The sequence below is a fragment of the Tupaia chinensis genome, unplaced genomic scaffold, assembly GCF_000334495.1.
Source record: "Tupaia chinensis unplaced genomic scaffold, TupChi_1.0 Scaffold000180_1, whole genome shotgun sequence".
NCBI classification, from domain to species: domain Eukaryota; kingdom Metazoa; phylum Chordata; class Mammalia; order Scandentia; family Tupaiidae; genus Tupaia; species Tupaia belangeri.
Genome location: NW_006159655.1, coordinates 354,340 through 366,526, shown reverse-complemented (window position 1 = coordinate 366,526; position 12,187 = coordinate 354,340).

The window sequence follows — 12,187 nt, the reverse complement described above, 5'->3', positions numbered from 1 at the left end:
AAAAACAGAAAGATATTCTCCTATGATCTGATCTTCCTGTCAAAAGGCTTATTATCTTGGAAATACATTAAGAAAAGAGATTTTATTTGCCTGATGAAGGACCAAATGTTGTATATCCTAAGAATTCTCATTGTGGGACCAGCAGACAGTGTAATGGTTACATTGTTGGACTCCCACGTAGCCAACCATAGTTCACATCCCAGAGCCAGAAGCTTGAAACACACTAGGTACCTGTGCTTAAGTGCCCAAGATCCCTGGAGAGGAATGGAGGAGAAGGGATTACGGCCTGGCCGTTGATCCTGGGGAGTGATTTCTCATGTTCTGTCTCTTATCTTTCTCTGTCTCTCCTGAAAAAGCATATGCCCTATGGCAAAAATCTCTCCCTTAACAAAAAAAGAATTCTCATTGAGAGGTTTCTAAAGTTTTATATAATTAATTGTTAAAGTTAATTCTTTGAAGGGCATTGTGTCTTATATATTTTGTACAGGGATAGTTCACATGGGCTATATAGCAAGCATTCAGTAATGTTTTGTTGAAAGAAGTGACTGAATTAGAGGTTACGAATAGATTGACTGGTATGAGGTATGAAAAGACAACATCATTCCAATAATCCAAATTAGTTCATGTAAGGAGTGTTCATTAACTTTCCTTTTACTGTAGAAATGCTTGGCCTGTGGTATCATTGGATTGTGTAAGTACCAGGAGATTATCTTCTGAGTAAATGGAGGATCTTTGTAGAAACAAATAGAAGGAACATCTTTGTCTGTTTAGGTCATAGTTTATCTTCTCAAGGGATGGCCAAACAACACATATTTTGTTTCATAAAGGCAAATTAAAAAGAATATATGTATATATCTCATAGAAGACTATATTAGTAGCATGTTAATATTTTAGGGTTTGCCAATTCTTAAGTCTGAGGACCCTTTTTGATCTCTTAGCTACAACTTATTTTGATATTCATTAATTACAGTGAGATATTTTAGGATATTAAGAGATTAAAAACAACTAAAAGTAATTTATAGTTCCTATCGAATGCTACATCCTCTCACCTCCCCATTTGTAGATATTATCCATGATGCTTCTTTATACTTGATATGGGCCCTGGAGCTGTCATTGCTCTCAGGTTTTCAGCAAAATAGTGAACAGGCTTAGCAGACACAGTAATCAACAGTCTTCTGAAAGAATGATACTTCCCTGAGAAGACCCCTAAATGATATCTCTTTATACCCACAAAACAAAAAACCTTTTGCCTTAAGCTATGAACAGTCTAAACTGATACAGAATGTGACTCCAAAGTAACACATATATGCAAAACTCCTTTCTTTAAATAATGCTTGAGACGTAATATGTAGAATAAAGCTGAGAGGCTGTGATGGATTCCATCTAGAGGATTCCACTTACCAGTTCACATGGTTTACAAGGCACTTCTGTAGAATCCCTTGTGTTCCAGGGATTAAAATCAGACAACTACCCTGTTATAGGAAAACCTTTCTAATCTTAAGATTTGGAGACATTGATTCATGAACAGATTGTTGAATAATAATTTCTGTTTGCTTAATGTTCTTTCTATTTTTATATTTTATTTTTTAAACTTTTAAATTTTTATTGAGAAAGAGCAAGAGAGAAATATACTCTCAGTAGGGTCTTATGACACAATCCTTCCCTCAAGCCTTCCCAGCTAGCTAGGATCATGGGCACGTGTATGTGTGTACAAGTCTATCTGGGAACTAAACCTCTATCTTCCATATAGCTTCCAGCATTACAGAGATTTGTGCTACCACTGTGGTACCATAACTGGGCCGATGTTCTTGTTTTTAACATGATTGATATATATTTTTTAACTATGTAATTATTTTTATTTTTAATTTCAGAGTGTCTAAGATAAGGGCCAGAGTTTCCTCTCAGATTCAAATATTTTTATAAATTCTCAGTTGGCTGATGAGGTCAATGGGGTGCTTCTTCTTGTTTAGTGTGCTTTCTGGGAAGATTTTATACAAGACCTCAATGGCCATCTGATCAAATGCAATTATGTTCTTCATTTTCTCCAGCTATTTCTGATATTCCTTAATCTTAGACTTCAAGAGTAATGCAAATTCAGTACAACTTTTTACATCTTCCTTTACTTCAGTATCCACTTGGAACTAAAGTCCATGACTTTTGTTACAGAAAACATGAAACAACAATTGTTTAATATTAGAAAAAAGTTTAGAAGTCAAAGTAGTTGACTTTTTAAACACACACATCGTACTATTAGAATATTTCTAGTAATGGATTAAATTAAAAGCATTTTAAGAGCAAGTAACTTAATTGTAGGTGAAGTCTTAATTTTACCCAGTTACTTGATAGGAAGGAACTTTAAATTATTAACTACTAAACCAGCAACCCAGATAAATATTGAGTTCAATAGTTTATGAAAGTGTGGGCTCTAAGTCAAGAAAGAGTACTTCAATGATATTTTCCTCAGAAAAAATTTATCATTAATTTTTTCTTTCTCAATAGTACAACAATTCATTTGATGTAAAAAAAAAAAAAAAGGTTAAAATTGTAGGACCATGTAGATGGAATCAGTATTAAAGTTGAAGATGCTTCCATAATGCCCTTTTTCACTACTCTATTTCACATTTATTTTGTATAGATTTGCATGTGAAATCACTGTATGATGAATGCTATGTTGGAAAATGAAACTTTTTAAATGATATATGATAGACATAGATCTTTACCACTGGGGATAAAATTATGCTAAGGTCTTCACTGAGAATAACAAGTAAAAGACCTCATGAAATGAAATTTTCTCTCCTATTTGAGTGTTAAGCACTCCAAACTAGCCATGGAACTTTCAGGAAAATAATTCCAGTAATAGTTAAATGAGTTTTTATTTCAGTGTCTGAGTGGCAAGTAGCAGTAAGACTGCTACATAGGTTAGCAGCTCTGTGAATGATTTCTTTTTAAAAGAAAAACATGTTACAGGTAATAGATACTTAGAGAAACACAGAGCATTCTGAATAATTAGTGGTGTATGTATAATAGCATCAGATATACAGACACCATTAAGGGGAAGAGAGATTATTCTTGAACTGAAGGAATTGTATTGATAGGAATTGTAAATTATCTCTCTCTAGCCCATGTGCTAAGTGTAAGCATGAGCTAATAATGCATTATTGCCTTTCCTTTTTTCCTTTTTTATTTTTTGTAGTTTTCTATAGGGTGCATGCTCTTGCTGGGGGTGGTGGGGAGAGTGAGAGAGATAAATAAATCTACCACTGGAGGGATGGTCATACCACAATCATACCAAAACCCCTTTTCCTCCACTCTCCTGTTGGGATTTTGGGAAAACATGAGCCCAGCATGTTTTCCTTTTTCTTTTTTAGAGAGAGATTTTTGCTATAGGGTGCATGCACTTTCTGGACAGACAGAGAGACAGAAAGTGAGCAATCACCTCTCGGGGGGATGGCCACACTGCAATCTCTACTCCTCCATTCTCCTCTCAGGATTTTGGGCATGCACACACATGTACCTGGTGTGTTTCAAGTCTTCAGGTCCAGGACTTGAACCACAGTCAACCATGTAGGAGTCCAGCAACATAACCATTATGCTATCTGTTGGTCTCACAACCAGCATGTTTTTTAAGTCACCAGATCTGAGACCCAAACTGCACACGTGGCAATGTGGAATCCAGCCACCCTTACCTCTGTGCCATCTGCTGGTCTACATTTTTCTTTTTCAAAGCAATATTTGTCTTCAATTTCCAATTTGTACAATAAAATTTCTTGCAGTCTTAGACTTTTTACTTTTTCAGCAGGGTCTGTGTGTATTCCTTAAGTTTGCTGAAGTCTTCATAATCTGAAAAGCACACAAAGAAGATTTATTTGTTCTCACATCATAGAACAAGAATGACTTCCACTGTGTCAAACAGTACCTTTCTCTTTATAAGAGTCATGGCAAGATGACATGCCCATTGCCTTCTAAGGAAATATTTCTTCTTGGATATCAAGGATAGAAAGACACCTGGGGGGGTGGGGGGTGGAAAACCTCTGCTTTTCTTAATCACCCTTCTGTGAATAGAAAGTTTGTTATTTAAAGACACAAGAAACTCTTTTTTAAATATTTTATATTAAAATTTATTATTTTTGCAATTATTGTATATCTTTACAACACTGAAAATGAATTTTCCCAGCATGAATATTCTATATGTTAGTCCAATCAAAGAAATAACCATACACATTGTCATCTTCTTGCAAGCTAGGAGCTTCTTACTAATTGAGTTGCCAGGGGAGTTGCAGTGTGAAATTTTTAACAATTTGACATTTGGTGACTGACCATTAAAATAATCTAAAATTGGCATTGGCATCTTGACTTTTCTTCTGAGCTCTGTATCCCGTAATGCTCAGAGCTTTGTCTATACTTTTTAAATAGTAGATCTAAATAAGCACATTCAGGAAAAGAGAAAACCACGATTCAGGTAACAGTGATGCTGTGGCTCTAAATAGGTTGGCAATAAACTGAGACAGATGTTTTTGGGGTGGAAGAGGGGGCTGCTAATTACTATTCATAAGCATATGGTATACGATCACTTTGTAGAATACTTTTCTAATATTGCATATGATATTGCAAATCCAGAGTCTTGAACAAGAATGGAAAATAGAAAACTGGAGAGGATTTTTATGTGACAAAGATTTTTCAGAGTGTCTGAAAATTCAAGAAGAGTGTTAATTTCCACATACTTGTGAGCAGAGGCACAAGTTCCACTTTAGAGGATACATTAGGTTGATGACCTTACTTCTGGAATAAATTGTGAAACTGGAAAAATAAATTCCTTTCTTGAGGTCTCCTTACTTTTGTTGGATTGGTACTTCAGGAGGTGCAATGCTAAATTCTCCTGGCTTTTTCAGGTGAAACTGGGGTCTACAGAGGTTTAATGCCAGACATTTAAGGACACTGAAACAATAATGAAGGCCTGGAAAACAGCCAGTTTCCTACCTGGCATTGGGCTGCTGTGGCACTAGTTTGGGTACATGCCAAGAACAGAAGCCTGCAGGAGACATGAGCAGCTGCGATCTGGTGAGCTGGAATGAGTTGACCTGAGAGGGTAGAAGAAACAACATATGGACACAGTACAACGTTACTCTAGGCAAAGTAAAACATGGAAATGATAGCTTCTCACAGAAAAACAAGGTGTGCCAAGTGGCTTTTGGGGACCTCAGTTTCACCCAGAATAAAGAACCACATCCCTTATAACCTCATCTTGAAAATCAAGTATTGATATGTTAGCACTTAGTAAATCCATAGCCAAAAGAAATTTTGAAGTAGCGTGACTTTAGTGTACCTCCTGATAATCTCAGAGCATTTCAATTCTGGAGTCATTGATAAGATTTTTATTTACGGATATAACAAAGTTAACTACTGGCAAGCCATGTTTATCATTGAACTCATGTAAGCAGCATGGATTCAGACATCAGAAATAAGCGTTCCAATTTTATTTCTTCTATTCCCTCGCAGGTAGTCCAGGTGACCGTGTTATTATTATCTTCATTATCACCGTCATGGCCATCATCATTTTCTCCATTATTATCTCCATGAAGTTGAAAATTAGGTTTGCCAATCTAGCATTTGAGACATGTTATCCCATTTAATTCTTACAATTAACTTATGTAATACTTTTGGGTATAATCTCCACCATCTAAGTGAGGATGTTGAGACTTCAAGAGATTAAACCACTTGCCTGACTTCACTGAGTAGCAGTGTTAGGAGCTGATTGTCTGACCCTAGAAGTCCATGCTCTTCAGATCCACAGTCAGATTTGTAACCTGTTGCGTCATTGGCCAATGCCCAGCAGAAGGCTATGCTCTTAATAATTCTCTTTACTGTCACACTCTTGAGCTTCAGTTCACTTGCTTATTAAATTAGGTGATTGGGCTAGACAATCTCTAAATAATTTCTTTCCGCTCGTTATTCTGACTCCTGAATTTCTTCTACCTTCTGCTTTACCACCCCCAAACCCTTAGGATGTCTCAAATCTTAGAAAAGATCCATCACCTTCTAGTTCCTTTACCCTTAATTCTTTTTACAGGTAACATTTTCATTTCTCTGGTAATCATCTTAGTAGTATTATAGACCACCTCTCTACCTCTAAAGAAGTTGCAGCACAATGAGATTAGGAGATGTAAGAAGTGTAAGGGCAGACTCTGGTTCAAGTTGGAGTCCTTGGAAGCTGTGAAAGCACATGTGCTAACCCAGTGAACCATAAGGATGACCAGGGCCTGATGGACCAGGGCTGAGATGATGCATGTGACCTTCATTTGCCTGATTTGCTCGATCAGTAGCTCATGATGATGTTTAGAGAACAGGTAATTTAGGTACAATGAGCCAAAGCCAAAGAAATAATTATTGTGAAAGCAGTAAATTTGGATATAAGATAATTTATTCCTAAAAATATAGGTGAAGAAATCATGTATCAATTTCATCAGTTTAGATTAGCTGCCTTCATAGCATAAATTCCCTCAATGGCACTCAAGTATCATTTGCTGTGTAGATTTTACTTGGGGAGTCTGGACAGTGTCATTTGCATAGTTTATATATGATTATGCTAAGAAATGATGGCTTGGGAAATCTTGCACGTGTGTTTCAAATTACCAGCCGTCTTTAAAACATATGGTACTGTGTTATTTCCTGATGTTAGAACTGAAAAATACAGATGTGATAGCCTATAAAATTTGTCTGCAAATAATGAATACAAATAACTGTAAAATAAGATTTCTTAATTACCTCACTAGACTCTAATTGAAGATTGATTTCACCAACGACTTTATAATGATCTTTACTAATCAGATAAGATTTGCTGAGAAGTGCTACCAGACACTCCAGCAGTTTATACACAACAAGGCTGTCCAATGGAGAACTCTGTGCTGATGTATATTCTATATCCACAAGCCCATTAGGCTCTTGGCCACTTTGTATGCAGCTAGTGTAATTAATGAACTAAAATTTTAATTTCATTTCATTTTAATTCATTTAAATTTACATAGCCACATTTAAAAAACCTACCAGCTATTTTATCAGACAGTGTAGAGCTAGAAAGAGACTCATCCTAAATCTATTTCTGAACTACGTGTTGGCTTCAAGTTAAGGGAACAAATCACTATTTATTACAGAGAAAATTCCATGGATAATGTAAATAACAATCCACAAAAGAAATTTTAAAAGGAGGGAGCATAAAATCCTTTTGTGTCCACGTTATAGCACAAAAATAGTGAGTTGATTTATTCACCTTCAAGTTGGACTTGGAAAGTTCATCTGTACTCTAGGAAAAACAAAGAAATGGACACTGTGTGGTTAAATAGTTGTTTGACAGAAAAATAAGTTTGAATATTTTTAACTGCTCACATCATGTGAAATACAGAATTGTTTTTAGTGAGATTTTATTTTCTTTGCAGAGCTCTCAATTTTAGCACAATGCAATCTGAAGTTTTGTTATTAAATGCATAATGAATAAGAATTGTTTTATTCTTCTTAATGAACATTATTAATGAAAAGATTATTTTGCTTAGATCCAGTCATACTTCATCTCAAAATCCATTTTATGTAATATTTATCATGTTATACCACTTTTCTTTTGGCTTATATTTTCCAGGTATATCTTTTTTCTGTTAACTTTTTGGTCTGTATATTTTTAACAGGATCTCTTTGTAAATAACTGATAACTGAATTTTTTAAAAGAATTGGTGAGACAGGGAGTGCTGATGAGTGCCTGAACTCATAGCTACTTGAGTCAGGAGGATCACAGCATCAAGGTCAGCAAAGGCAATACTCCTCTGGGCTGGCCCTGTAGTCTAGTGGTTAAGGGAAGCCAGATTTCATATGGCCAACTACATTTCAAATCTTAGCTTGGGTGGCTTTGCTAGGTACATGTGCAAACATGCCCCAGGTCTCAACAGGTTGAAGAAATGGAGTATTGTTCAGAGCCCAATGTACTTGGCTGGTGGTGATGCAAACTGGAGTCTACCTCATGGACTTTGGCATCTCTCCTGGTGCTGGGGCAGGTCTGGAGGCTCAGTGTGTGGATACTGACCTGGAGTCAGGGACTGTGAGGTGTTGTGAGGTACTGGGTTTTACTCTGGCAAGTCTGTTGTTAGGGTCCAAAGCAAAATTTTGTGCTTATTTTCCTCCCTTTTCGTATTCAGACAATATCTTTGTTTATACAGTACTGTCTATGGCTGGGGAAAGGCAATAGAGGTAGTGCAAACTGTCCTCCTTACCTTCTTTAATGCATCTTTTCTTATTATTGTGTTCTTGTCCAACCAGATATTTTGATTTCTTTTTTTTTTTACCTGTTTCCCTTAGCTCTTGCAAAAGTATTTTCAGGCATAAATTGTTCAAATTGATGTTTCTGTGGGGGTATGATTGCAAAGAGTTCTAGTACGTCACTTTGCCTTCTTCCTATATAGTTATTTTAAAATAATTACCTTAGGTAGTTTCAAATGCACCTTTTTTTTCTTTTCGAGAGATTTTTGCTATAGTGTACATGCGCTAGCGCTAGCTGGAGAGACAGAGACACAGAAAGTGAGAAATCACCCCCCCGGGGGGGGGATGGCCATGTTGCAATCCCTTCTCTTCCATTCTCCTATCAGAATTTGGGGCATGCACACACATGTGCCCAGCATTTTTTAGCTGCTGGGTCGATGACTTGAACCGCAGTTGACTACATGGGAGTTCAGCAGCATACCGTTTATGCCATCTGCTGGTCCCTTATATGCATATTTAACTAAATAATGTCTGATCACTTTCTCTACCCACTACTTGAAATATGCTGAAATGTGAAAATGCTTAAACTCTAATCATAACTTCCTAACTTAGTTGTATTTTATTTCTATCTAGTGTTTTTTTCTTAATATATCTCTTTTTTTTTTGGAGAGGTTTTTGCCATAGGGCACGTGCGCTCGCCAGACAGAGACAGAGACAGAAAGCGAGAAATCACCTCCCCAGGGGGGATGGCCACGCCGCAATCCCTTCTCCTCCATTCTCCTCTCGGGATCTTGTTCGGACATGCACACACATGCGCCCGGTGTGAGTTTTAAGCCACTGGGTCCGGGACGCGAACCGTGGTTGACTACGTGGGAGTCCAGCGACATAGCCATTACGCTAACTGCTGGTCCCTTAATATATATCTTAACACTGTAGCTTATGCCTTACTCTTATTGGAAATATTTAGACTAACTAAGTTCATTAGCAAATCAATTAAATGGGGGGGAAAGGCATAGAAAGCAACCATGGATACCAGAGACAATGTGGGAAGAGGGTGAGACATGGCAGAGGGTGAGAGATAGGGAATCAAGGATAGCAAAAAAAAAAAAAGTATCAAGACATAAGAAATGGAAAATTATTTGCTGATAACATGTATGTTGACGTGCTTGATTGAGCCAATATACAGTGTATTTTGTATGGAAAATTCATTTATATGCTGTAATGATGTATAGTGAATTATAGTAAAAAATAAATTTAAGGGAAAAAAATGTTTAATAGATTTGCTAAAATCACTACCCATCATTCTCGTTTTGCATCTTGGACTTCCATGATGATTCTCCTTTTGCGTAAAGCAAATGTTTAAAGTTTTCTCTTTTATTAATGTGCTAGAGGGCAGGTGCACTTGCTGGAGACAGAGAGAGAATGCAAGAAAGCAATATCCCTGGGGTTCAGTCACACTACAATCCCTTCTCCATTTTTCCTTCCTCCAAAGGAAATGTACACATGCTCCAAGCATGTTTTTCAAGCTGCCTGATCGGTCTGGACTCAACCACACAGTTGGTCATGTGGGATCCAGCTCCGTTAACCACTAGGTCATGGGAATGCTCCTGCTTCTGTTTTAATTTTTAAATTAACACGTGGTAACCAAAGAGAAGAGAAGAAGAAGATATCCCCCAACAGGGCAGGGGCACACCACAATCCCATTTCCTCCATATCTCTAATTCTGTCAGGATTTAGACAATTATGCACATGTGCCAAGCATGTTTTTCAAGCCACCTAGGCTGGAATTTGAACTATTATCAGCTTTGTGGAATCTGGCTCCCAATGTATAATGTGTAACCACTGCGCTACAGGGACAAGTGTTGAACTCCTTCTATTTTCTATTGTATATATCAGCTTAAAATGCCTTTTAAAAGTCTCAGGCTTTCAAAAATATTGCACATGTGGTTGGCATTCTACAATTTCGCCAAAAGTGTTTTATGAAATGACTAATCATATAGGTATAGATGATATATATACATATGTGTGTGTATATGTACATACGCACACACATGCAATTAGATTATATATACATATATACAAACATATATGGATATTATATATACATAATATATAATATACTCACATATACATATAATTGTGTGTGTGTGTGTGTATATATATATATATATACATACACATATATGTGCAATTTTTTTCTCTATAAGGTGATCTGAAATGGGTTTATGTGATCTATGGTTTTGTATTTTCTTACAGAGTAGGAAATAATTTATTTCATCCCTGATTATTGCCTCATTCTGATTATTTTCTACCATATTTCCTAAGTATTCTGATTAGACATATGTTAGCTTTCTCTCTAGCCTAACCTCTTTCATATTTTCCATATATTTGCATCTTTGGGTTGCTTTCAAGATTATTTCTTTCAAAGTATATTCTACTTCACTAAACTTTTCTTCAGTTAATCTTTTAACCAGTTTTTACATTTACTTTATTTTTCACCTCTAAAAACTGTATTTTGTGTATCTTAAATTTTATAGTTTAATTACTTTTTTGTCTGTTGCATATGATTTCAATAGATACTTTACTATTGAAATATGAAAAGTACCCACACTCCATTTCTGGTAAGTTTCAATATCTGAAATCATTGCTGTTTTTTACTCTTACTAATTTCACACTATTTTCTCACATATTTTATTATTTTTATACTATAAGCTCATGTTCTTTAGAACTTTAGGACTGCATTGCCCTGGAAGGCATTTCTGTTGGCTTCTACTACCTGATGGAGTTGCCAGTTTGGCATCACTTAAAAATTATTGTTGACCCTAGAAATAAAAGGAATCCAGGCTGTATGTATAGATTATAAGAGCAATATTGGGGGCCAGCAGGTGGCATGGTGGTTGAGGGCACTGGACTCCCATGTGGCCAACTGAGGTTCATGTCCTGGACCTGGCAGCTTGCTGTCTCGCTTTTTCTCTTTCTCTCTCTGTCCCTCTTTGATCAAATTAAAATAAATAAATACATAAATAAAGTTAAATAAAATAATTATTTAGAAAAAGAGCAAAATCGTGCTTACTAATCAGGAAGCCTTGGAGAGTTAAGCTTACTTGGTGACATTTCCATTTGGTAGGTTTAATTCTTATTCATCCTCCGGGATTTTTACCAATTTTATGCAGATGTCTCTTAGATTCTTCATTTTGGGGGGTCCTTGATGTTATTACCTATTTTCTATATTCTGTACTGTCATTCAAACAGAAGCTAAAAATTGTCATGCTTGAGCAGATGCTTCCTGAGGAAAAGCTGGCTTCAGGCCTTTTTTATTTCCCAGGTAACTTCTGTTTTTCTTGTTTTCAATTTCTATGCTTTTTTGCTACCTTAGGAAGTCAGTTAAAAAGATGTTCTCAATAAATTATTACATATTTTTGTTTTCCAGGGCATATGAGCTACTTATCACTGGAATTAAAATTTCAGAACTTTTTGACAGAGATATTCTTTTATGACCAATTGCCTTAGGTACTACTCTGATGTACTATGAGAAGATAAAGTCAAAATGCTAAATTATTGACTGATATTTTTTAAAAAAAATCAATTGGGGAGTATTATGGATTTTAAAATTTCATTGGAGCAAAAATATCTCAAAGGTATTTTTGAGATGATCGCTCCATGGACAACTGCTTAAGCTAGTTTGTGGCTCTGCACATTTAGCTGCTTTTAGTTGTACTTTTATATGAAAAAATATGAATTAGAATATTCATTGAGGACCAGCAGGTGGTGTGGAGGTTAAGACAACTGAATCCCACATGGTTGATTGTATGTGTGGATGTCTAAAATCCCAAAAGGAGAATGGATTGCAGTGTGGCTAACCTCCCTTGGGGGGTGATTTCTCACTTTCTCTCTCTGTGTCTCTTTCCTGCAAGCACATGTGCCGTGTAGCAAACTAACATGTATACAC